This window comes from Passer domesticus, chromosome 3, assembly GCF_036417665.1.
Source record: "Passer domesticus isolate bPasDom1 chromosome 3, bPasDom1.hap1, whole genome shotgun sequence".
Taxonomy (NCBI): Eukaryota; Metazoa; Chordata; class Aves; order Passeriformes; family Passeridae; genus Passer; species Passer domesticus.
In genome coordinates, this window is record NC_087476.1 from 32,289,690 (window position 1) to 32,316,929 (window position 27,240).

A 27,240-nucleotide genomic window follows, 5' to 3' on the forward strand; every position below is an offset into this window, starting at 1 on the left:
AGTGAAACACAAAAACAGACTGGAAAGGAAAGCCACTTTATTTCATGAGGAAGACTATGTGGAGAAATTACAACAATGCATTATTTGTCATTCAGGTTTTAGGCAGATGCTAAAAATATAATTCTGGTGCTGCAGGCTTTTTACTCCATTTTGTACAACTGAGAGTGAGATCTTGCATCTCTGACTTGTTCAGCAGACTTATGAGCAGGTGTGATACCTTTGCCAAAACTCATGTTTATTTAAGTGAGAGGAACAAAAGCTGACATATTTTTCCTACAAAATTTTTGTAGCATTTTGTTTCTGCATCTCTCCTTATGTGAAATTAAAGGCAAAATGTTTTATTGGTGTGTAGGAGTTCTATATTTGAAGTACTTCCATACTGTGTGTGCTCCATTTCTGTATGGCATATAAGAAAATGCAATGCAATCTACATGTCAGAAGTATTCTATTAAGCCTTGAGGCATTTGTGGGGGACATTAAATGACCCTGGTGTACATAAGCATTTTATTTCTGCCCAAGTGACAATGAAAACACCATATATTTCATACAGTGACCCATAAGACCTATATAAGTATTTGTTGATGTGTCCCTACTGTATTTTTTTTTGCTCATGTAAGGAGCACTGATACAACTCGTTGCCAAGCATCCTCTCTTTTTTTCTACTCTTGTTGAGTTTTTCTTTGTCATTATTAAGAATTTTCATTCCATAAATGGGAAAAATGCATCTACCAGGAATATCAATATGTTGTGGGTCAAGGACATTTTACTCAGTACTATAAACCACAATGCTCACAATTTCTTTGTTCTTTAAAATACAATTGTAAATAAAGGGAGTTGTGGGTGTTTTTTTTACTAGGTTCTTTTTATTTATCATCTAACACATTTTCCAAGCTTCAAGAGACTTATTTTTTATTAAATAAAAGCAAAGGTTCTTAAAGAATCATGTGACTTCAAAGCAAGGACTTAATATAAAATATTTACTTTTTTCCAAGGCTCACTGTAAACATACAAGAGGCAGAAATATTTATTTTCCCAGCAAAAGACTTTCTGCTATGGAAAAGGACAAAAAGTTGACCAAAATTCAAATGTCTTTAACAGATAATCACAATAGCTATAAGGAGATCAGTGATAGAAGAGTAACTGTGATTTGGTACCCTAATGAGGTTTTGTTATCTTCCAAAATACTCCGATAATATCCTGTAATGTCATTATATCTCTTGATATCATGATAATAGAATCATAGAATCCTAGAATATTTTGAGTTGAAAGGGGACCTTAAATATCATTCATTTCTAACCCCCATGCCATGGGCAGGGACGCCTTCTGCTGACCGGGTTGTTCAGAGCCCCATCCCATCTGGCCTTAAACATTTCAAGGGATGGGACATCCACAGATTCTCTGGGCAACCTGTTCTGGTACCTCACCACCCTCACACTGAAGCATTTTTCCCCAATACCTAATCTAAACCCACTCTTTCAATTGGAACCCATTCCCCCTTATCCTGTCACTGCATGCTCTTGTAAATAGTCTTGCCCCCTCTTTCCTGTAAGTTCCCTCCAGGCACTGATGTCTTTAGAGAAATACCTGAGGTGCCACTATCAGTTTGCATGTATGACTGTACAAAGACATCAAGGCACCTGCTGAGGCCTCTGACAGAACTCAGTGGACATCCTGATGGAATATAGAAGAACTTGACAGAAAAGTGTATTTACTGAATGAAGCAGAAGTCTAATTTAGTCCAGTACACGGGGATGGTCTTTTGATTTCTAGCAGTCTGAAGTGGTTGCTGAATTTCATACATCGTGTGGAATTCTTATTTTTCAGGCATTTTTCGTTCCATGAACATTCTAAAGTTTTTTTGAACCCATATTAACTAGCAGCATCTCCTGCACATATAACTCTGTACTATCAGTAAGAACTTGCCGAGCAGTAACTATATTTAATACATTTTATTTCTGGATGCAAAGATGAAAACTGACTGTTCCTTATTGCCTACACCTGTGTCACTCATAATTGTTTTATTCTCCTTTATTTTATCTTTTTCCAAGCCAGAGAGTCATTGTTGAGTATTTCACTGTTTGTGTCTATATTATCCCTGCTGCCCTTCCTGGTTTAATTTACAATTTTACTATACACATTCTGAGATGCATAGACCAACAATGCATAGAGTATTCAAGATGTTGTGGGCCTTACACAGTCTTAAGGTAGTGTTTTACTCATTTCTTCCCAGCTTCTACATCTTGTTTGCACTGCTTAGTCCTGATCAGCACTGAATTGGTATTTTCATCAAAATACTTCATCCACAAGAGTCCATTCTTGAGCTGGACCAGTTAGTACAAAACCTGTCTTTAGACTGCAAAATTAAGATTGTTTCTTCACTGTGCACATTATTTATCCATACAGACTACACTACTAGAATAGAAATTTTAGAGATTTTAGTTTTACTTCCCAGCCTCTTTTTATTAAAGGATATATCAATCTTTTTTTTTTTTTCTCATTTATCCTGTTGTATTCTTTTATTTTCACCTCAACAAGAGGTTGTTGAGGGAGGAAAAGAGAGTGCCATGTGAAACCTTGCAGGTGATAGGTAGGGTGGCATTGTCTCCTGATGCAGAATTGCATATTGCAGAATGACCAAAATCTTACAGGCAGGTCTAATACAAGCACACCACAACACAATGTACTCCAGCAACATACCAAATGTGAGATGTGTGGAAAAATCAATGTCATTTCCATCCATCAGAATTAACTCTTACAAGGATCACATAAAGCATGCAAAACAGGGAATTACCATTTTGTTATGAAACAATCACTTGTCTTGCTAATGCTCGAGGGAGAGATAGCAAGCAACTCCAGAAAGACAGGCATAAGAAATCTTCAACTATATTAGATACTAAAAATCCTAGACTGAAGAGGAATATTAGTGTTAAAGCACATTGTAATCTTCCTCCGAGCTCCTGACAGCCCTTCCATTTACCACTGGTGATAAATACCCTGTCTCACTCGTTTATCTATAGGAGATAATCTCTTTCTCACCTTTTCCTGCTATTGTTCTCTGCTAGCTCTACCCCCTGCATAATACAGCTACCTTTTCCCTTTGGTGGCTGATCTAACATTGCTTTGCTAAATTCAAAGCAGTTTTTCTCAGCTTATAAGTGACTTTGAAATTTTTGGTTTCAGGGCCTTTGAAACCCAAAGCTTGTCTATTATTTTCTAAATTGACCAGTAAGTTCAGACCTTTTTCCGCGGACCCTTTCCACGCTACAGTCTTGAAGGCAATCTGTTAATTAGTCTCCTTCCAAATGGGTGATTGTTTCAGAAGGCACTAACCTTCGAGTGCCCCATCTCGAGGCTCCTGTTAATATTCAAAGTAAGGAGCACTGATTGCTAAAAAACCCACAAAGGTCATTAGACAAATCAGTTACTGGTACTAACCAATTTCACTGCAGTTTCAAGGGTACATGCAGATGTGAGTGTGTGTGTGTGTGTGTGTGTGCATGCACTTCTTCCTTATGTATTTTTATAAGAAGTAATTTTAAAGGAAACATTGAAACATTCTGCCAATTTTTTTTTTTTTTGTGTGTCTTAAGATAACGTAGTAATTATTCTCCTTTCTGAAGGATTTCTCTTAGCTATGTCTGAGTTTTGCTTGCTTAAAGGGGCATTTATTTCTGTATTAACTGGATCCTGGCTGCATGGTTACTCCCTGCAGACTGTGTGACAAAGGTTCTTTTTTTCCAGGGGCGATTATTTCTTTTCCTTCTTTTGCTTGATATTTTTGCATCCTAATGAAACACAGTGTTCAAAACAAACTAATCTTATCTCCAGCACACCTCTCCCTGCTACTAATACCACAGATTAATTTTAGCATACACTAATGGAATATATGCTCAGAGAACTTGTGTTTCTTAGGATCAGTGCCAGAAGGCAGGAAATGGGCCTCTGAGACATGTTTAACTTCACAGAATTTTCAATTTCACCAGCTTTGACGGCCTTTTGTTTACATGATTTCACAAAGAAATCCAGCTCGGAGTGACATTTTCTGGCTGGGAATATTGAAATGTTTCCTGTGTAGACTGACATTTTGAAAGCTGAGGAATGGCTCATAAGTATCAAAAGAAATCAGACAGTACAGCAAGCTCAGGTAGGAACTCTCCAACGCACTCTGGTGATAAATCAAATTTCATTTTTAACCCACACATCAAACTTCAGGTCACTGTTAGTGCTTAATCTATGACAAAGATAGTTTTCTCCTTCCTTTTGCCTCTTCAGACTGGCGGTGCAAAACAAAACCAAGCATGCCAAAAGCATGGGAGAAAGGATGGAAAATTGCACAATTGAAAAAGTCTTCAGATTGTAGCAAGGATACTAAGGTGATACAAACATGAAAAAATGAAAAAAAAGTTTAAAAGGTTTTTTTAATAAGTTATCTCGTATTTCTAAGAGAACCTGAAAAATTACTACAAAAAATTAGAAAATATAGCTCCTTGACACACCCTTTTAGGGAACTTTTTATGCCAAGATAAAGTAAATCTCTGTGAAGGAAAGAGAGAAATTAGGTCTTGATTAAGGAGGAGATTCAAAAAGTGAAAAGCTTGGCTGAAAAGAACAGTCACACTTTTAGGCAGAAACTAGCATCAACTGAACAGTAGAAATAAACAGTAGAAATAAACAGTCTCCTGTCAAGTAAGAAGATAGTGAGCAATCGTGTCCTTTGAAATATTGGAGTGAGAATGGATCTTGTAAAAGGTTTGCTCAGTTATGTGAAAGAAACAGAGGAGCACAGAGTTGGCAATATTGCTGGAAGAAACAGCATTTTTTTGCTATTTGAGATATTTGAAAACTCTGAAAATGTCACAAGTGCAGAGGATGGCAAATCAGGCCATGTTAGCACTTCAGAACAAAACTGCACTAACTTAAAATTCATTAACAGTCTGCTTCCCCAGAAATAAATTTCTCAACTTTTAGCAACCATTATCATTAGTTATTCACAGCACTCGGTCCTCAATAGTCATATCCTAAATTAGCTGTGAGTTGACAGCACCAGGGACTCATGTCTTACAGTTAGCCTTGATGACTAACTTAGTGCTCTTAGTTGGTCCCTGGTGGTCTGAGCTGGTGAAACACATCACTGTGGCAGATGTCTCCGAGTGCTGTGCTGAACCACACATATGCTGTCACAGGGTTTTTTCTCTGCAGGCAAGCAAATGTTTGGCTTAGGAGTGCAAAACAGCTATCTTCTTGCTAGTTACTCACTTTTGGAAAGAAGCAATGGTTATTAGAGGAAGACAAAAGCTTCTTGATCTTGTTAGAGGGAGTATTCAAGACAGTAAACATTTGAGGAAAGAGTTGCTCCTTGAGGTACCACAGACTAGAGTTCAACTGAGAGTGGTGAATAAGTTGATCTAAATGCCACTAGATTGCCTAGCACAAATATTGTAGGTATACATGTAAAAGGAGGGACATCCAGAATGTGCCACACAGGAATCACTGATATACTTTCTAACTTTCACTGTTTTACCAAGGCCTGAAGAGAACAGAATACCAGGGTCAGTTGTTCTGTCAGAGAAAAGAATAAATGAAGCATGACACAGTTTTTTTTTATTTTCAAAGGTTCATTCTTCTGGTGATAAAGTTAAATGCTTCAGTGGCTTCAACTTAGAAGATATAAATTATGCATGTATTGATTGTAAAGTAGCTGATATAAGCAGGTTTTAGACATTTGATTTGGCTGACCCATGTCAAGGTATATCTGAAATTGTGCTTGCTGCAAATGCCTGTAATTTGTTTTGATCCCCCTTTCTGGAAGCTATTACAGGTTTTGGAGCCTCTCATCTGACATTAGGTTTAACTTCTCGCATTCCAAAAATGTCTTTTTTGCTTGAACAAATGGATTTGCAGAGCAAAGGGATATTTGTAATTATTTTTATTTGCTTGTGTGAATTGCTTTTCTCTATTTTCTATATATTGAAATTTTAGTGCATTAAAATAAGCTTGTTCTTGCATCTGTGACATCTAGGAATACCTAGTGGGAAAGTTTCAAGCCCTTGTTCATGCTGAATAGTGCTAAAAGACAATAACTCTAGTTCAAAACAATTAGTGAAAGTGTATCTTGATAACTCACAGAAGTGCAGATCTTCATTATTTGTTTTGGACATTAATAAATTTGGGGCTTTTTGAGAGGGATTAATTTGATCTGATTGTAGGATTTATCTTGTGAAAATGTTCCTTGTCATGTTCTTTTGAAGTTTTTTTGCTTTTTCACTTCCCTAGGTGCCTGTTAGCATAAATATATAACATGAGAAGTAGAGAGGCATTCCTTATTTAAAAGCTCTTTTGCAAATTGAGGAACCCTAATCCTTTCTCCGGACATTCCTGGTGAGTCTTTCTACTCATCCCTCCAGTTCCATTATGTCCCTTTGTTTTGCGCAGTCATAAGGTTTTCATGAGGTGTCTGCATCAAGGAGATATACTGAGGAAGAATGAATCTTTCTGCTTCATTTTCTATTTCCTGCCTAATAATTCCTACCTTTGTTTTTACAATTTTGATTATCATTTAGCTCACACATTCAGTTAACCATCTACAAAGACTCCTAGGTCTTCCTTGAAAGTGGTGAAATTTAATTTGCAATCAATTATTATGTATATTTATTTAGGGATTTTTTCACTTAATTTTTCATCTTTTGCATTTTCAACACTGAATGAATCTGTCATTTTATTGCCAGTCAGAGTGAATTATAAGATGATCAAGCAAATCTTATAGACAGTTCAAATTTTTATGAACCTGAATTATTGTCTTTTATAATAAAACTTTCTCATTATGTTACTTTATTTTCTTTCTTCACAGTTGTTAAGGATATCTTTAAACATGTAGGCTGCAGAGTGAATCTCTTGGACATCCTCTTGGTAGCCGCCCACAAATACGACAATTTGCAATAAATATATGTGTAGCCTTTATCATCTGGGTTCCTACCAGTCTAAGAACCTTTGACAGACAATTCCTTTCTTATACCCATGTGCCTTCTTAAAGAGAATCTGGGGAAGACCTTGAAAATAGAAATTGCATGCAATTGTATACTCCCTGAAGTGACCCTATTCACGCATTTATGGACTTCACAGAACTTTAACAGATTTATGCACTTGACTCCCTGGTACAAACATTTTGTTGTATCCTTTAAAGGCTATAATAATTACCCATGAATACACATTCAAATATTTTTTACTTATCCTGTTTTTTTAAACTTCAAGCTTAAAATATCCTGCCAGTCACAGGACACCTCCAAAAGTTCATTTTAAAGTCTGATGGTATGTTTGTCACCTTCCATCCTTTGGCAAAGGTTGCATATCACAGTTAGCATTTCAGCAATGTAACATTTCAATTATTTCAGAATAGTCTTACCTAAGCATTTTACTTGCCCAATTTTCCTTCTTCTCATGCTTCAGCTTGAGTCTACTTCTCATGCCCTCAAAAGTAAGACCTCCCTGCATTTCTGGGAAGCAAATAGTGATACATTTATTTTGGTTTTCAATAGTTCTCTTCCCTCCCTCTCCCTCCTTTCCTTTTGATCCGACACATAGTTCTTAAGTAATTTTTTTTGGTTTGGTTTGGTTTGGTTTGGTTTGGGTTTTTTTTTTTTTTTTCTTTTTTTTTTTTTTGGTTTTTGTTTTTTAGCAGCAGGTATAAAATCACAATACAGTTATTTCACATTCAGCTTCACAAAATTGATGTTCTTTTGTGTTTCTTCCTCTACTGACATTAATCAGCCTCTATACTGCCTGCAATCATTTTAACTTACTATTTGGATTGTCTCAAAGGTGAGAGCCTTGGAATGCTCTGCAGTTGGTTGCAATATTTTCAGATTCTTGTTGATTTCTTTATCACATTTACATTGTGACTGCTAAGAATTTAATTTTAGTAAGCAGCTGCAGGTTCTAACAACACAGCTGTTAAGAATGGTAATTGCTAGAAATTGGTGGTGAAAATGTTTTCCATCTATTTAAATATAAATATAAAACAAATTTTTGTCAAAATGTATCAGTGACTTCAAACCCCCACTCCCAATTAATGTGTTCGTCAGTCATCAAAATTTTTAAGGCTGTCTAAATTGTTAAAACCAAAAAGATAAGGGAAACAGAACTCTTTCAAATTCTCTGTTTCCAGATTTAGAGACCTTGTGTCAAATTACATTCTCTCTTCAAACAGTAGTCCTTGGTGGTATGAGCTGTTCTGTTTTTGTGGTGTTCAGATGAGAGGCAATGTCCGTGTGACAGCACTTACAAATGCAAACCATGTATTTCAAGTCCACATGGCATTTCCAGAGCTTAGGAACATGGTGTCTCAATATTCATTTTTCTTCTCAAACCAACAACATCAGAGAAAAATTTGAATTCTCCCCTAAGGACATGTGTGACTTTCCTTTCAGTAGAAAAGAAAGACTTAGAAACAAATCTGAAGCAAGCCATTGCTTATTTTTTGACTGCTTTTCATCAAGATCAGATTCTGATTGATTGTAAAGCCCTCAGCACACATTTGACTTGAAATTTACTGTGGTAGAGAGAAGTTAGTGATTTTTTTTTTAAATTTTCTTCATGGAGTATTTTTGTTTCAACTACTGCATTTTCTCCTCCTAATCTTGTATAACCAAACCTCCTCCAAAGTCATGCATTCATTGCTTGAGTCCTGTAAACCAGTAATTTTGTACTTTGTGTTGATATGTTTAAAAGTAATGGTGGTGTTTAATACTTGATTCACAGGGCTTGATTAGTATTTCCCAACTTACATCAAACCTCCTTTGTCTATTTTATATTCAGAATTGACTACATTACTGACTCAAGCCTTATCTGTAGGCGTTAGCGATTCCAATGGAAACATTGTACTCTGAGAGAGGCCCACTAAAATGAGCATTGTGTTAAATGCTCCAGGTGGCAGCAAACTGGCAAAAGAAAGGATGGCAAGGTATACCAAGAAGGCAGAAAAGTGAAATTTTATGTAACCAGTTGATAAATGATATGGAACCAGATTACCTTTCTAAAATATTTTTCTATACTGTAACTCTAATTATAAATTTTCTGTTCACAATGTAAACGGAAAATACTATTGCACCTTGACAAATTCCCTGTACTGACTATCTTTTTTGATTTAAAATTGGAGGGTCTGTGGGGCAGAGGGATGTTACTTGTGGGATTTTTCACTAATTATAGCTACTTTTCATTATTTGTCAAAAATAGTTTTTCAGTCTCAGATTGAAAGATGTGGGGTTTTCAAATCAAGGTGCTGTATGCAGATGTTTCTGAGCTGCTCCATTTGAATTCTCTTCCTTCTGTGAACTTGCCTGGACTAGTGAGGTGCAATCAATAACACTGGTAATGGCACAGCAGTAAGAATGTAGTCCACTGTGAGAGACCAGTCTAAGGGATCCAGAGAGAATGAGTTCTTTTTATTTTCTTTGAGCATTGCAGCAGGAAAAAGTGATGTAACTTAATTTTAAGGTACCTAGAAACAAATTATTTTGTTTGCCCAACAGAAATATCTAGACATGTTTTGGATCAACCTCGAAGCAACCTTGGAGTTCTATTCTTTGATGGACATATTTGGTTATGTCCAGATGTTTTACCCTTGCAAGTGTTTCAATGAGAAATGAAAAATACTGTGAGGTGCTTTTTGGAATTACCTTTGATAGTTCTTTTGCTCTACATCTTTGATTATTTGACACAAAGGTTAGCAAAATGTCTTTTAGAGAGGCAGTAACCTTGCAGGAAGAAGCAGGAATGGAATATAAGTACAGCTCTGTTATTGTTTAATTTATAGCTTTTGCATGGATTATTTATTTATGATCAGCTGAATATCAACATAACTCATCCTCCAGTGAGCTGAGGCGATGCACAATGCTGTAAGCAAATCCCAGGCAGGAGATGGCTGCTCTTCAGAGGTTCCCAGATGGTGTGGGAGGGGACTGCATGAAGCTGAATCCCCAAAGGCTAATGCCACCAGGCCATAAAGGCTCATAATTTCTCACAAGTGTACATCCCATCCCAGGCCTCATGGTGCTTGTGAGAGGCACAGGAACTCTTGGGCTATTACTCTTCAGGTGCTACTCTCTCTGGAAAGATGAATAATAGGAATTTTATTATTTGATTTACATAGGAAGTCACACCCTATGGAAAAGGTTGGCACAAGGAGTGCCAGTCCTGTTCTGGGAAGAGCAGGGACTTAATCTGCTTCTTGTGGGAGTGCATTTTGAACAGTTTCTGTTGGCTGAAAGGTGATGTAAATGAGTATGTAATGCTCTTCTTACTGACTTCTGACAATTTTTTAATCCTGATAGTCGTTACTTCCTTACCATCCTGCTCCATTTTCTTTTGTCTAAAAAACAAGCAAAGAAAACCAGAAAAAACCCAACCGCTCCCCCCAAAACAAACCAAAAAATCACAGCCAAATGAAACTTTTCTAAAATCTTTTATGCTAAAATAGTGAACCTCTGAACAAAATGGTAAATCTATTGTCCTTATGTCCCTTTCCTATAAACTGTGTTCCCTTTTTATGTTTATTTTTGTGTTAGCAAAAACCCATTGTTTCATTTTAATTTCCTGAAGGAGAACAAGTCTCAATGTGCTTTTAGCTTCAAACAGAGTTAGAGGATAGTTTTTGTTTTCCAGAAAACTTGTACTGGACATAGAAAAAAAATAAATATATATATTTAAAGAATATAATACACAATTTGCTCTTTTATCATAGTTAAGTGTCTCTTTGTAGGGAAAATACTATTACCTCATTTTAGAAACACTTCTAATACTTCTACATATTATATATATTTGAAATAATTTGAGTTCTTCACTTTGGAGAGGTCTCTGGCTAGTGTCAGGGGAATATATTGCCCATTTTACAGCTGCGGAAGGTGAGGAATGCCAGCGCAAACTCCAGTTCCAGAGCTGAAAGTAGAGAGGGCTGGGAGCATACAAATAGGAAATTGAGTGCTCTGCACATCAGAAATGAAAGTGAGGCAAAGCTTGGACCCAGAAAATTTCTTTATTTGTTAAATGGATATGAAGGTCCAAAAGCCTTTTTTTTTGTATTTGTTTGTGAAAATAGAAAAGTGATAAGGTGTCACCCTTTGAAAGTTTTTGTTTTATAAAGAGATTTGCAAGATTTGGTTGTTACAGCAGGTATTTGAAGATTTATAAGTTCACTGTGATCTTAATAGTGTCATAAATATAGAAGCAATAAAATATGCAAATAAATTACTTTTAAACCAATTGAACAGAGTATCCCCCATTTAAAAAGAATTTATGACCCATTTCAACTGTGAGTATGCAAATTAAATGGCTTGGGTTATGAAAAGATATGTGTAAGTGATTACTTCTTGCTTTCTGCAAGCTGACATCCTTAAAATTTCTCGGCCAATGTAATTTTTCAGGCTACTATTAAGAGGATGAAAGGCATAGCAAACTGACAGCAAGTTTTTGTTTTGTTAGAGTTCATTTTTTTGTAAGCAATGCTGATATTCCTGCTTGACTTCCATTTAAAAACAGGATTTTTCTGTAACAGATTTAGTGTGACAGTTGAGGAAGGAACCTAGCAGAAATGATAAATGCAAACTGGGCTCAACATGCACTCAATTTAAAATGACAGCCAACAGTGAAAGCGCTTCCCACAGTGCACGTGGATCATAAATCTTTAGTTGTCAAAATAAACCATGCCCAGCTTACATGTTCTCTCATGAGAAGAGAGGACCTGAGAAGTAATACTATAAACTATAGTTCAGAACAGCTCATTTTAAGAGCAGAAGTGTATCATATTCCCTTTGGGGAATTTGCAGTTGGGATGGTGTCCATTCTAAAGTAAGGCAGGTCCCCACCATTCAAGTAAGAAGAGCTAGACTGTGTCACCATGGTTCAGTCCTTAATTTCATATTTGTCTTGTTTGTTTTTTTTTTTCCTTGTCTCTCTCTTTTATTATAAAGAAGAGTGAATCTTTTGCATTCAATCAACAGATGCTAAACTAATCTACCAAAGAAATAGCCTGTAAATTCAGCCAGTCCTCTTCACATAAGAGCTGACATGGGAATTTTTAGGAGCAGATTCCTAACAGCTCTGCACCTTTTTCATGTACTCTGATAGAGCCTTTTGTGCAAGCTTAGCAGGCTTGGAAAAATATGTATAAAAATCATCTCCTATCTTGCTTTTGGATTCTTGATAGTACACCCAACCTCTTCACACAACTTGTTCTCTCAGCCCTCCCTATCACATGCAATTCCTCTGCACCTCTGACTAACTCAGCTTTTCCTGCTGGTAGGGTTGGCTGAAAAGACCCATACACCTACTCTCACACTCCCATCCATACTTAGGCCTGGCAAGAAATGTGAAGTTCTCCAAGAACCATAAGGAGATGCTGAAACTTGCCTGAGAATGAGATTGTTGCCTTATGGCTTCAGTCAGAACATTTTTTGAGGGGGTGTGGATTGCAAAGGAGGGGTGTGAGCAATGTCAAAGCTAGACATAGAAATAAAATGGGAAATAAAAGTCATGCAATACTAGTCAGCAATCCATTCAGCTTCATGAAACATCAAGAAGCTAAGTCCAGCATGCTGCCTGAGGGACCCAGAAGGGGATAGTTAACAAAACACCTCCAAGACCTGCAAGGGTTGGTGTCTTGTGAAGCCACAGATTCCTTTTTTAAAACATTTACTGTTTATTTTGGTCAATGGCTCTGACAATCCCAAAGGCCTCTTAAAACTAAAAAACTGGAAGAGAAACTAATTGCTCACTGAAGAGACCCTGTTCATGCTGGGTTGTGACTTACATCCCCAGCAAATAAAACACCATTCTTCTGGAATACTCAGGGCCCTGCTCAGTGTGGACAAGAGCAGCAGCACACAGAGGTGATGAGTGCCAGCTGTAATTATGTTTTTCACAACGCAAATTTTATATCTGGAGCATACAAACCCTTCCAGTGCAAAATGTATTTTCCTGCAAAGCAGAGAGGAATACATGTTTTTAAATAGGGAGGAAGAAGATGTGTGAAGAGAAAATTTAGATTTATTTCACTTACAGTAGGGCAGAATTCCACTGCTAAGTGTAGAGTTCTGTGAGCCTGTATGGAGTCTCTTACTCAACTTCCTTTAGCAGAAAAGGCCTATGAAGGACTCTAATCTCCTCTCTATATATCCTAATTCCTTTAAATCATGTATTGGCTTTTTGCCTGAAAAAAGATGTATGCAGCTTATTCCTGAGTTATCAATAGTAGTAATCTTTTTAACAGATGGGAAGTTTTAGCTAGTCCTGAAATAATTACAAGATAAAACCCTCACAATTCTGTATGAGTATTTGAATACTTATACAGCTCTGACCAAAATAAAAAACCAAACCAAAATAAAACAAAAAAAGTGCTTTGTTTCATTACAAGTCTTAATCACAAAGGGAAAGAGAATACATTTGCTGAAATTTCAAATCCTAAAACCTGAATTTTTGGTCACTGGGGGAAAACATAATCATATTACTGCTTAAATATTTACACAGATGTTTTTCTCCTGTTGCTAAATAGAGATACCCCACGATGTCCACAAGATATCTAAAAATGTATAGCTTTGGCTATTTAAGTTTAGATGCATGTTTCAGAACATTAGTGATATTGTGTAGCAATATCCTTGAGAACAAGGATTAGGATGTTTACGTTCTCACTTTCAATCTCCTAGTTCACACTTCAGGGTTGCAGTGAATGCAAACTGCCTCCCTTGTGGATAAGAGAAGTTAATCCCTAGTACCTCTGGAGATTCATACATATGATAGATACTTTCCAAAACTGCTACTAAAAATGTCTATGCAAGGCTCCAGGTGTTGAAGTCATTGCATGTGCTGAGTTCCCCAATTTGTAAACATTATATCTTCACAGTGACTCAGTTCCCTAAGACACATTGCCCAGTAAAGCTCATCAAACTAAGCTGAATTTGGAGCCAAAATGTGGCACTGGGACTTAGGCCACACTTCCTCTGATTTCAAGAGGAAATTTGGTTATTGGAACTTGACATCTCAACTTACCTTTCCTTTTGTCCTTATCAATAATGGTAGCACCATTTTGTTACATTTAATTGCAGATATAAATAAAATCAATTAGTTCACTGACTGCTTGACTGTGCTACCCAATCAGGATAATGTTTCTCTATGAGTATTGCTGTCTATAATTAATAATGCATGATTTCTTGACCACAAAACAATACATTTTTAAGAATTGCCTTCAGTGACTATCCTGAATTTCATGCGTGGTATCCTTTATCACTATTTTTTTCTCTCCAAATCTTCTATATATCTTTCATCAGGATCAGGAGCATCAGTGAATTACCTTTTCTCTTTCTCAAATGGTATTTAACACAGAATGCAAAATTGAATTTTGGGACTATATTAAAACACTCATATATTCTCTTTTCTCTTTTGTATTTCTGCAGATATGTTCAGTCTTTGTTGGTTTTTTTTTCTTTTTTTTTCTTTTTTTTTTTTTTTTTGTTAAAGTATAGCTTCCAGGACAAAAAGAACAGACATTGAATTCCTGTACTGAGCTATTAGCTTTCAGGATAAATTAAGTGTTGAATTACAATAATATGAGAAGAGCAGGATAATTAAATGAGAATAATGCATTAACATTTCTATGTTTCTCCTCCAGACCATGCAGAACAATTATGTTTCCTAAATCATAGGGGATCATGGACATACTATTAAAGGAATAATTCTTCTCCATTTGCTCCACCATCTATTTGCAGACATAATAATTTGTACAGGGTACATAGAGGTCTTTATTACACTTATAGGACTATTTTCATACCAGGCCATTTGAATTGTAGCACTAGTAATGCAAAAAACTTACTTCCTGTTTCTTGATGAACATCTGTACTCTTGAGAGACACTTAATAACATTTCTGCATTTGATTCTGCCTTTTGACAGCTCATCCCAATGACATCCCAATGACATCAAGGTTGAAGCGTGTGGATATTACTCCTTTAGTATGCATGTTTTCTACATTGAGTAGTCTAAGAGAATACGCTGGTTTGATAAACTTGTAACAATTGTCTGAAACTTTTCTTGCATAAAAATAAACAAAGAGAATGCAGAAATATATGACGACTTGTAACAGTAACCACACTGCATGGCCTCAGAGGTCCTACTGTGTTTTTCATGTGTAAAAGTAATGACAAACAGAGCCTCTTCCTTAGTTCTGCTCTTAAATCATAATAAAGAGTGTGAGGGACTGAGCTGGAGAATCTGACTGTACTGCTCCCCATCTGTAGTAAGAGGAGAGTCACACTTCCTCTTCCATGCTGGTCTATAAGTGGGTCCCCAAAGCAGCCTGGGTAGAAGATGCTGTTGCCATACTACTTTAAGAGCTACAGAGCTTTAACCAAAATGTCTTAATTTTAATGTTGTCTGCCAACAAAGGTGTTGAGCCTCACTGACCTAATATGTCCCAAATAAGGCCATTTCCAATATCAGTGAGGTGAGGAAGGCACTTTCTGATAGGAAGGATCTCCTGAGACTCAGACAGCTTCAGTATCTGAATTAAACCATAACCAGTTTCAAACTGAGTAGGTCAATGTGTTAATATTCTTCCAGAGCATGTGAATATTGTCACATATAAAAATACATTCATGTTTTGATGGTGCCTTGTTAAGATGAGAGCTAAGTTGCTGCAGTCAATTAGTGAGTGAATCAAGTGATTCACAACCATGGTTGCCCATGCCCAATTTTAGGAAACCCTATTTTTATCTGGGGCTGGGGCATGCTAAGTGAACACAGTCATGGACTCAGCTGATGGACACAAATAATTCAAAAATGTTGCCACTGCAACTCAGAAATGTTTAATTCTGTTTGTATCTTATCCTTGATCTCTATACACATTATTCAGACTGATTCTTTCAGCTTGTCTCCAGCTCTAGTTTCTTAATAGCTCTCAGCAGAAGAGAAAAAAAAAATTATGTGAGGAGAAGAAAGATTTTCTCAGTGGAAGCACATGAAGTAAGAAAGACATCAATCACTACCACTTTCTCTTCTTTACCTGGGAGTTATTTCTTCACTTGTACATACTTACAGAGTTGAATGTTGCTGCAGGCAATGTGCGATGTGAGCCCTGATTGTGATGCTCCACCCACTGACTGTACAGCAACAAACCAAAAGAAAGCCCTTCATCTTGTTCTTTGCTATTCTCATGCTATGGCACATTGTCACCCCTTTGTAAACCATGAAAGAGATTATGGAAGGAGAACAAGGCAGAGTCTTGAAAGAATCTCTTCTCGCTTTCTTGCGTTTCAAAGGATACACAATTTTTCTTCGAAATAAAGAAATGTAACTGCAACTCTCTCTAATACTTCTTCCCTGCCTCCCTCAGGAGGGAAGAAGTAGAAATTAAAGTTTTAGATATTATTTTGACCGCAGTTTAAAACAGCTTCAGTGTAATTGGTTCAAACTACCTCTGCAAGAAAACACACACATTAGTCAAATAATGTTCTAAACTTGAATATGCCTAAACTGCCTAAACTTATGTATGTGTTATAATTGTGTGTAATTGTGTATATAAATTTGTGTTATAAGTATGTAACCATACTTATTATGGCTGCTGCCAGGACCCTGCAGCTCATGCTGGTGAGGCATTTCTGGGGTCAGGAGCAATGGGAGCCAAGCCGCCACTATGTATAAAAGAAGCCCTTAGGGAGTGCTGGTAGCAAACAACACTGCCAACAAGGGCATGGTGTGGCAGCTTGGGCAGCAGTTCATGTGGAAATGTGCAGGAAGGATGTTGAAGCCCTGCCAGCTCAGCCAGAGAGGAATGACATCCACCCCACAGAAAGCCATGGGCTTTCTGAGCTCTGCATGCTCCCTGAACAACACTGCTGCCCAGGGACAGCTCTAGGGGCAACTTGCTGACACTCAGGTGTCAGCTGCAGGGTGTGCTTAAGGGATCAGGAGCACAAGCAATGCCCTCCTCTATTGTTGGAAACCAGGACATCCCTCTGGATGCCCTGGATGGTTCAAAGCCCTGGCGGGATGGGGGGGGGGGGGGGTTGGAGACCCTGGCAGGAAGCCAAAGACACCTGGGAATTCGATCGCAACCCATGGAGCAAATTACCAACTTTATATAAAGAATTACAAGTCACAAAAGTTTAGATAGCATAAGAGTAGTTGTCACAGGGTGCAAGGTGAAATTTTGAAGAATTTTACTATGGATATCTAGGAGACGAGATGGAGGGATTTGGGCATTGTCCTGTCCTTCTTCCTTCTTCTTCCTAGCCTCCATCTTCTCGGTGATGGTGGCAATTCGGGATTGGTTTAGAGTACAAAGTCACAGTCTAACATAGATGATAGATACTGGAAAATAACTGTAAATATCGAATATGTAGTTTGTAGTATAAAAGACAGCACCAGCCCTGTGGGCGGGGAGTGTTCCTCAGACTGACCTGCAGAACAGACCTCAGCAGGCCAGACAGAAAATGTTTTAGATAAGAAATAATAAACAACCTTGAGAACGACAGCCGAAGACTTCTGATCTCTTCTCAGACAGCTGGGTTGGGGAAAAGACACTTTTTTAACACACCTCGGATTATCTCAATCAGAGGAAATCCCGAGGCTCTATCCTTTCTCTTGCAGGGAATGATGAGAGAAGAAACAGGAAGAAACAGCAGATCAATACCTAACTTTCAGCCTGGTGTCACTGGCAGAATTTAGGGAGGTTTTTTGACTGTGGGTCAGTTTACAGGCCACCAGGGCTGCTGGATCAGATGGGGTGCACCTGTCTCAAAGGTGGTCTAAAGTGGCAGTGCAGTGCCTCAGGCCCCATGTGCTCCAGCCCCATTTCACAATGCTAAGGTGTGTAGAGCAGGGACCACCCATTCCTTTGTGCTTGCACAGCTCCATGGTTGGACCCTGAGGTGCTACAGTGAACAAGGTTAACAGGTGGACTGTGGCAAGGGTATTTCTTTCTTGCCTATAAAATATTTGATACTGATAAACCTTGAAGCCATCAGATAATGGAACCAGGAAAAAAATACCTCTCCTCATAACTCTCCCCTCTTTCTGGGATGTCCTGGTGTGGCTGTAGGATGTTGCAAATTTGGGATCACAATTTTGTAGCGTAAGAAAATTAGCTCTCCAAATACTTCTTGGGTAGGCAGAAGTGGAGAAGAAGGGGCATTGATCAGCTCACTGCCATTGTATCAAGCTTTCTTGATCACACGTCAAAACACTGCATCTGAAATAAAATGAAGAGCCTATGGAGACTATTCCTAACAAAGCACAAATTCAAAGATTGCCTTTATTGTGTCTTCAGTCTTTAAAGTGCAAATGGATACAGTGTTTTTCAGATTATTTTAAGGTGTGCTGGTCCAATATATATGCTAAATGAACTGTTTAAGATATTCTTTTAGTCCCATATTTAATCCCTTATGCTTCTGTCACAGCCATTGATGTGGTTTGGTTTACTGTGCTTGTAGTCAGAACTAGTTTAGTTTAGTGAATTACAAATATATACAGTTATGGCAAGATAGGATTTCCCTGATGTATATTATCCTCTTTGTCCACTGTGTATTTGCACAATGTGAGTGTACATTCTTGCTGCCAGAAGACAGAGGTGCAACATGAAAAATGCACCCTCTGTAAATATCCACTTCATATTTATGTTTTGGGGTTTTGGTGTTCTCCAGCTAGGAAGTTGTGAAATACTTGGCATACTATCCCATTTTTATTTCCTATAAAATATGGAAGGGATGTTACTGGGAAAGTGAGCTGACCCCAGTGCAGTAAAATTGATTGCTAATATATTCTCTATTACTTCAGTTTTGAGTGTCTACTGAATAGAGACTTTTAAAAACACTGACCATGCAGAAGGCTTGATGTATTTTTGATGTGTATGGCTGGAAAGAGAATATGACCAACAAGTTAATTTCCTTAGATCAGCTCAGAAGTGATAGCAATTGCACTAAAGTATTGCTTCCTTCCTGCTGATTAACAGGAGTTCTTGTCTGATACCTCGTACCATATATTCTTTGTATATCTTTATATTCATATTTTACCCACTATATCCCATAAATCCTAAACCAGTATGTCCCTCATATGAGTCTTTTCCAAACTCACCTCAAGTTTCCTTCTACCCCTTCTCCATGGGTCAGCTGATGGCCTCTCTAGGATATCTGCCAAAAATGTGACAGAACGAAGCCTGCAGTCAATTTTTAGGGTTCTTTGGCTTAAGGATCCCCACAGAAAACTGAGTGACTCTCCATAGTGAAGGAGCCTTTTTCAGTCTCAAGCAATGAGTTAATCAAATGGCTTTAAATTAACAGAGCTTTGGCAGAGTTGTGGAAGAGAGTAACCCATCCTTCTGTGGAGCTGTCAGAGAGCAGAGAGCAGAGAGGAGAGCATCCACATCCCAGTCCAGCTCAGCAGCAAGAACAGGATGGTCCTGTGCTGTGAGTGGCTACCAAAAGGAGTTCACCACTGTCCCTGAATAACTGTGCTTATAAAGTTAAATAAAGCAGTGCTAGAGGTGGCCTTCAATGAAGTGGTGTAGACTGACTGCATCCACACTCCACTGCAGTGGTCCTGAGTCTCCTTATTGCCTCTGTATGATGCTCTTCCGGCACTATGATCCTAGGATGCACTGCTTGTTGTTTGTGCATATATTTTAGTTTTATTTATTTGTTTTAATTCAGTCTCTGAAATAATGCTGAAGCTACATCCAGCCTGTCAAACTGGTTTATGGTGATTGTTTTCATAGCATGAAACTGGAGGTATTTGGGTTGTGCTGGAAGGCTGTGGAAAGATGCAAATCTGTCTTGTCTACACTACATTTGCAATGGTCTGCAGCATTCCTGGCTTTAAACTGGACCCAGGGATTGCTTCAGAGTGTGTCAGTTTTGGTCTAAGCTATTTCTCTGAGTGACACCCAACACTAAGGCAACAGTGTGCACTCAGTCAAGCAGTAGGGATGCACGAAGGTGCTTCTCCCACGCTCTATTTTATTTAGCTGTATAGTCAGAGGAGGCTGAGCATCTTCTGAGTTGTTGCCCCCTTAGCATAGTCTGCTTCCAGATCTATGCAAACCTACTTAGAATCATTAATATCAGTTTTTTCTACAGAGGTCATACTGGAATTCCTGTGCTCAGCTGCTAATGGCTGTGGTGCCCAGGTCCTGCTGACACTGTGTGCTGCTCTGTTTGCCACTGCCTTGGTGATAGCCTGCAGCTGCTTTAGGTGGTTCTTAATTTTTATTTCAGTTTGGTGATAACAAGCAGTCCACACAAACCACACTTCACAGAAGTAAGATATATTTGGCATAATTTCCTTCTCAAACAGCCTGTTTCCCCAGAGTGGGGTCGTCCCAGTGAGGCAGATTCAAACATTTGCTTAATGCATAAAGATGCCCTTACTGTTTGTTTCAATTCAGTTTTATTTCTATCTTTAAACAGAATTTCTATAGTAATGCATCAAAATGCTACAAAACCTACATACTCATGAGAGTACTCTTAGCTTGAGTCAGCTCCTGTGCTCTCCAGCAGATATCGTGAGTTTTATTCACCTTCATTCTATCTTCCTGTAAGGAGTTTCCTCTTTCTGCCCTTCTTCCTTGTCTCCACGCCTCCAATTTTGCATACCATATCAACAATTCTTTTAAAAATGCACACCTCACATTTCCTATAAACATAGTTTTGTCTGAGATTAACTATTTTTGAACAAGGCATCAATTAATCTGAAGACGTTATGAATTCTTGTTGTCTTTTCAAATTAAATGAAAAATATTTACAACATTTTATGATAAGGAGACATGGCATGTTCCTGTTTCATCCTGATTCAAATATTTCCTGTATTGTGATTGGGCCTCTTGGCTCCATGAGATTTGCTGGATACTCTATAAAAGTTCTGCCAACAAATTTTCTTCTACACCATCTGACTTCTGTGGGAGTTCTTGTGAAATTTGCATTGCTTAAACAACAACAACAAAAAATTCATTATCTGTACCCTTATAATGCCTGCCTAAATTAGCATGGCACCCAAAAAACTAAATTTGCCAGCTTCTGCTCTCACATTATGGTTTTCCAATAGGTATGAAGATTTTTGTCCCTGGCTCTCAATTTTTTAAGAAGCTGGGAACAAAAGAGAGAAAACAGAGGGAATTCCCCTCTGAGTACATGTAATTTTCCAGAAAATAGCAGAGGTTTGGTATTTTTCATAATCATTGTACCTTGCACAGACATTAAAACTTTGAATGGCTCCATGCAGTGCAAAAAATTATACCCCAGTCTTGCTCCCGTGTTCCAAATTTCAGTTAAAACCTTTTATATGGAGCCCATGCAACCCTATCATCAAAGTTGAAAAGGCAAACTCTTCAACACATATGATTCAAAAGAATATTAGAATTTAATGTCCATTGATTCAGAGCTCCTTTGTAAATTACTGGTTTAGGGTAAAAACCAGATTTTCTATTAAATCTGGGTTTGTGCAAAAATTGAGATCAAAAAGAATGTAATAAAATGCTTTAGAATTACACATAATTTAGGAGTACTTAAGCAGCCTCTTTATTGAACAGTGACCTTCTATTATTCTGTATTTCAGGCTCAGGGAGCTCTTCTATTGAAGTGTTGACTACTAAAAGTATTATTTATTGTGAATTTTTCATGTTTTAAGTATTATATTTGTGCTATGTACTTGCTAGCTACTGCCGGACCTTTTGGTGGGGATTTTGGTGATAGTGGTGAGGAGAGGGGATGATTTATCTTGTCAGATGAGCTTCTAAAAGTAGTCTGTTGTATTACAATTGGTAACTCCAATATTTATAGAAATGAGTGGAGAAATGAATAGGAGTCGTCATTTTCTTAAAGAACAAGAACATTACTAAAACATGCACACTTAAAAGGATGAAGGCAACCTACTAGGAGGTTTACTTTCAATAAACAAGAGAAACAAGCAAATAAATTAGTTTTCATTCTTAGTGGGCATATTTCTTTTCATCAGTTTCATAGTAAAGGCAACATGAAGCCAGCAAAGAAAGATCTGAGAATTGGTAAAGCCAGGAAAATGTTTTCTAGGGATTTTTGAGTCAGAGGCAGACTTTATTAGGTAAATTATAATTAGACTTGTATGAGTGCTTGAGGTATGCCAGTTTGGTGCCATGCCTTGTCCCTGTCCTGTATGAAAGATGATCACTGTCTGTCCCAGCACCCCTACAGTTATGGTGGGAAAGATCATGGCCAGCAATTCTGCTTGCCCTAACAGAGGAAGGGTGGGCTACAACTCTCTCTTATACAAGACCAGCTGTGGGATTCAAACTGTCAGACAGTCTTGTCATCCAAAATATGTCGAAGCTGCCACATTCACATCAACTTTCCCAGTGAGTCAGAGCTTATCCCCCACTGACGGTCAGAGTCTGATTTACAGCAGGCTGTGTGTTAAAGTCACCATAAAATCCCATGCAAGTTTTTCACCAGCCATAGTGCCACACCTGACAGAACAAGCTTTGAATAAGGATTTTTATTTTCAAACCTACATTAAGGTCCATGAAACTAGGCCAACAGAAATCATTGCATTTCTAGAAAGAGCACTGCTCATTACCACTAATCACAAAAATGAATCATCTGCAAGCTGCCTGCACTTACAACTGTCTTGCTTAGTTTATTGGGTGGCACAGTGCCTGCTCATGTGTTGTTTAGACGTATTATAGGGAATAGGTGTCAGAAAAAATTATTTTACCAGGATAATTTAAATAGAACAACAACTGTTATCTTGTTAGCAATAATTTCCCTTTTGGTGACAGAACAAGAAAGCATAATTCTGCCATGAAGCTTCCCAGCCTGCTGGCACCTGCTCCCTGCTGCAGCATCATGAAGTTTAGTCAGTCAGGCTCCTGGACTGCTGTCTCTGAGATGGGGCCCACTCTTGCCAGGCATACCAGAACATCAAGAACATGTTTTCATCTTACTCAAATTGCAATTCTTGCTTTGATATCAAAGACGAGGAAAGTACAGAAGGGGAAATGTTTCCTAGCCAGCAGTTTGGGGTTTTTTCCTCTTCTGTGTCTTGCTGGAGCTAATTCTCCCCAAAGTACTTCATCTTTTCACCTGGACAAAATGTTCTGAACTTTTTGCATTAAAGTTTTTGGATCTTCTGTAAAAACATCTAGAAGGGGATTTCTAAAGAAGCCTAAGTATACCCATTGCCTCTGGTTTTAAGCGCTCTGAATCAGTTATGAGGGATACACTGATTGTCTCCTTCCAAAGGCGTCAAATAATTGCAGGAATTTGAGTTTAATTATCCCTTTCTGTCTGTTTTCTTTTTTTTTTTCTATTCAAATAAGTCAGAACTGTAAACATGAAAATAAACAATTCTTGCTCAGCTTCTCATCATAGTGTAACACAGTTCAAACCACTTCTCAACTCCCACTCAAAATTCAGAAAACAGAGCATCTCACACAGAGCACCTGCCATCTTGCAGAATAGTGCCATATGTGATTATCTACAAGATTTATGTAGAGATGTAACACCAAACTTAAGACAGAGAGGAATGTTTCCTCCTACTGGGGGCTCTGGTTAGACACTTCATAAAAATTGTGCAGGTACCTCCAAGTTCCCTTTTTTTCTTGCCTCTTATTTTAATTATTGAGAAAGCATAAGAAAGATCTGTCAGAAAAAGTGAGACTGCAAAAAGGTTAAAAATACTTCAGCAGGGATATGAATTATTGCTACCATTGTTTGCTTTTGCCTTCATAATCCAATAATATGTCTTGAAAATGTCACTTGTTTAGTCATTTTAAGCATATTCTGATTTCAAAACCAAAATGTGGATTTTTATTTTCTGTATCTCAGAAAATATGTTGAAAATATTTTAACAAATCCGTTTCCATTTCAGTTAGCAAATTTGTCTGTTAAGTACTCAGGCATCCAAATTTTTGATCAAAGCCCATCTAATCGAGTTTTGTAGATTTTTAAAGAAGATCCAGAAAGAGGGCGGTATGTATTTGTTTCTGCAAATATAAACTGCAGGAGCATATGTCCTAAACTATATGTATTTAAAGAGCTGACTGAAATACAGGCATATTCATGACATTTCCCTATGAAACATTTAATTTGTTGTCGTTATGTTGGAGAAAAAAAAAACCTACTAGATTTTTTTTTAACAGTAGCTGCCACCAAAACTGACTTCTAAGAAGAATTTGTTAAAGTTTTTCTCACATTTATTCTAAAGAAAGTTAAGGAAATAATGATGCTATAGGGGGGATAATAAGGATGAATAGTACTGTTCATAATAATCTTCATATCTATCATGCATTAGCATATGAACAATAGACATCTAATATTTTCAGCTACTTTCTTTATTCTCTCTTCTCTTTGTGTATGGGACATGTCATTGTTTTGAGGTTTTACATCTCAGCTGGCTATGATGACTAGCTCAATGCAGGTATTACTAATCTGAAAAATTTTAGAGTTCTGGAAGTCAGATGCATCATCCAACTGACCAACTGGAGAATCCTTTAGAGGGTGGTTGTATAAAAACCACAGAAGATTTATTAACTAAAATAATTTAAAAATAGAAGATAGGTACAGTTTTTGCTGTAGTCCCAAAGCTGCAGTAATTTATCAGCTGGAAGACATGTTAACAGGGACCTGAGTTAATTGATTGAAATGAACAAGACTTCATATGTGTATTGAAATTTTAGCATAATTCTCTAGTACTATTCATCTTGGTGACAGAGAAGAACTTTCCTGATGTTCTGCTGCGAATAAATACTATTTAATTCGTCTAAAATTATTGCTGGTGGAATACTCTGTTTCTAAATTTAAAGAGCTTAAGCAGATGTCCAAAGCACAAAGGAATACCTGCTCATATATTCTCAAATGAGAAGTCCCAGATGTACGGCTACACAGACTCCATAGCTCAGGGAGAGGAAAATAGTACAAATGGATCTTTGAAAGAATGGAAAGGTAGCATGTCTCCTGACCTGCAAACAGAACAATATTTTTGGTTTTGATGACAATTTTAATGATATTTGTGTTAACACTACTTTTACTCTGCTTGAGACTTATCCAAGCTTGACTCCCCTAAGCATACAGGAGCACAGGGCTTGTAAGAGAAAGAGAATTAACAAAATGGAAATCTGTAAACTACATCAGTGCCAAATTGCACTGGTAGGTGGCAACATGAATCCAGTCTTGCGTATTACAGAGGAGGTGAGAAAGGCAGTACAGTTTCTTTAATCTCACGCTTTCTCTTCCTGCTCGTAGGAAGATCCCAAGTGTTTTTTTTCACAAAAAGACATCCAACTCTTCCTAACTGATTTCTATTTTTTTTTTTCCTGTGGAATGAGGCAAGTGGGAGGAAAGAATACAGCATTGTTCTGCATGGACTGTAATTTTTTTTAAAAAAACTGTTTCACCTCTTAAAACATAGCGTCTTCGAGTCTAAAGTGGAAATATACCAGTCTAGAGCCAGAGGCACCCCAGCATCCACAGGAAGGAAATACATTTTCAGAGGAGGTGAATTATCACCCCAAGAGATAAGGGGCAAGTTCCAACAGGAAATTTATATGCTGCAATGCTCAGTGCTGCAGTTGTTGGTGGTCTGGTACCAGTGCCAGGTGTAGAGCAGCTTCAGGAGTTGCATTTGCACCACTGGCTCAGGCACATATGCTTTTCTTGTACTGAATGTAGTGAGCACGGGGAGCTGGGGATGCTGAGGAGGTGGGAGTAAGCCACTCAAGTTGCTGGGAAGGCATATTTCTGAAGGCATGCAATTCTTTAGGACACAGGTGGAGTTTCTCACCTATTCCCCCCCCGCCCCTTTTTTTTTGTTTATTAACCCGTTTCACCTTCATAAGGATACAAGAAGAGTAGACTTCTTGAATTAGGCTTTATGTAACTTGAAACAATTTCAAACAGATGATCTTCAGCAATAAAAAACCTACATCTATGTGTTGCATAGTCTCTGGGCTGCCACCAGGTACCCACCTATCCACTATCACTCCCCTTAAAATGAAGCAAACAAACAAAAACCTAAACAAATAACAAAAACAAAGAAAGAAAACTACAAGCAATGTGTCAAATCTGGGGAGGGCAATGACCATTCATTTGACCCTCTGCTCTGACTGGTGAAAGGCTCAGGGCCTGGAAGGGATGAGTGGCTGAAGCTCTGCCTCCCAGCATAAATTGTCTTGTGTTTCTTCAATCCACTGCAGCAGTGTGCTGTATTCCACTCTGCTGGCACGGTTGAGGAGCGGAAAGGAGGAGGTGAGTCATCAGTGACATGCATAGAAAGTGTGCAGTGAGGAGTGGCTGTGCCACAGAGTAAATGCTTTCCTCTGTGCTCCCCACACACCGGAGCTCCAGCTGCCCACAGCACCCCAGCTCACCTCCCCAGTCCTGCCTTACACAGCTCAGGCAATCACCTACCTCTTGTGATGGTCTGGAGTTAGGGGGATGCCTGAGGGCACAATCATGGACACCGGGACAGCTGGATGCACAGCACTGCCTGGCCAAGCAGACACATCCACTGACAGCATCTGTCTGAAAATGAACAAGCCAGGTTTGGATGGGGCTTTGAGCAACCTGGTGTAGAGGAAGGTGTGCCTGCCCATGGCAGGGATCTGGAGCAAGGTGGTCTTTAAGATCCTTTCCAACCCAAACCACTCTTTGATCCGACAAGCACCTCTCAGTCTAAAGGTGTCTGTATCAATCAGATCCTGAGCTCTGAGGCGACGTGGGGAGTGAATGCATATTAGAAATTTTTTTTCACTTCTGTCAGCATCTTCTACATCAGCAGTTTGGCTTTAGAAATTGAGGTTTAATTGGTGAATAACCTGCCAATCACATTTACAAAATGCACAGGAGGTACTTTTAAATTTTTACATTCTTGAAACATTTGTGATCTTTTTCACATATCTTTTAGCCTATCTCTCTCTTATAACTTGAATAAAAGAAGTGGGAGGATGAAAAAGAGAACAGCAAGGGCTTGAGAATCTTGTTATAAAGATACAGAACATCATCTGTAGGTGGTGATATAAAAAATTACAAGAAATGTTCCTCTCTGTTACTGTATATAGATATGCCTGGTCAAAGTCTGCCACTACAAACACCAGGATATAACCACGTTGCTGAACGTCATTATCCCGCTTTCTCCAGTAGCTTCATTAGGAAGTCTGACGTCAAATTCCTTAAGTTTTTCTGAGTGTTTTTGGCTGTCTGAAGAATTAATTTACCAGTCACTGGCTTTTGCAATCACAT

The 27,240-nt window shown here is 38.1% G+C and overlaps 1 long non-coding RNA gene across 4 annotated transcripts in view; it reads right to left on the reverse strand.

The window, feature by feature from the left end:
- The window catches only part of LOC135296295 (uncharacterized), a 112,382-nt gene extending 85,500 nt beyond the window's left edge, over positions 1-26,882 (reverse strand). For 3 of the 4 annotated variants that reach the window (XR_010358360.1, XR_010358358.1, XR_010358361.1), the window contains exon 1: positions 7,400-7,493. This is a non-coding gene — a long non-coding RNA (uncharacterized LOC135296295). Of the gene's footprint in view, positions 1-7,399; positions 7,494-26,409 lie in introns of those variants that run through there. The other variant, XR_010358359.1, reaches the window with a different exon arrangement.
- Positions 26,883-27,240: the final 358 nt, after the last annotated feature.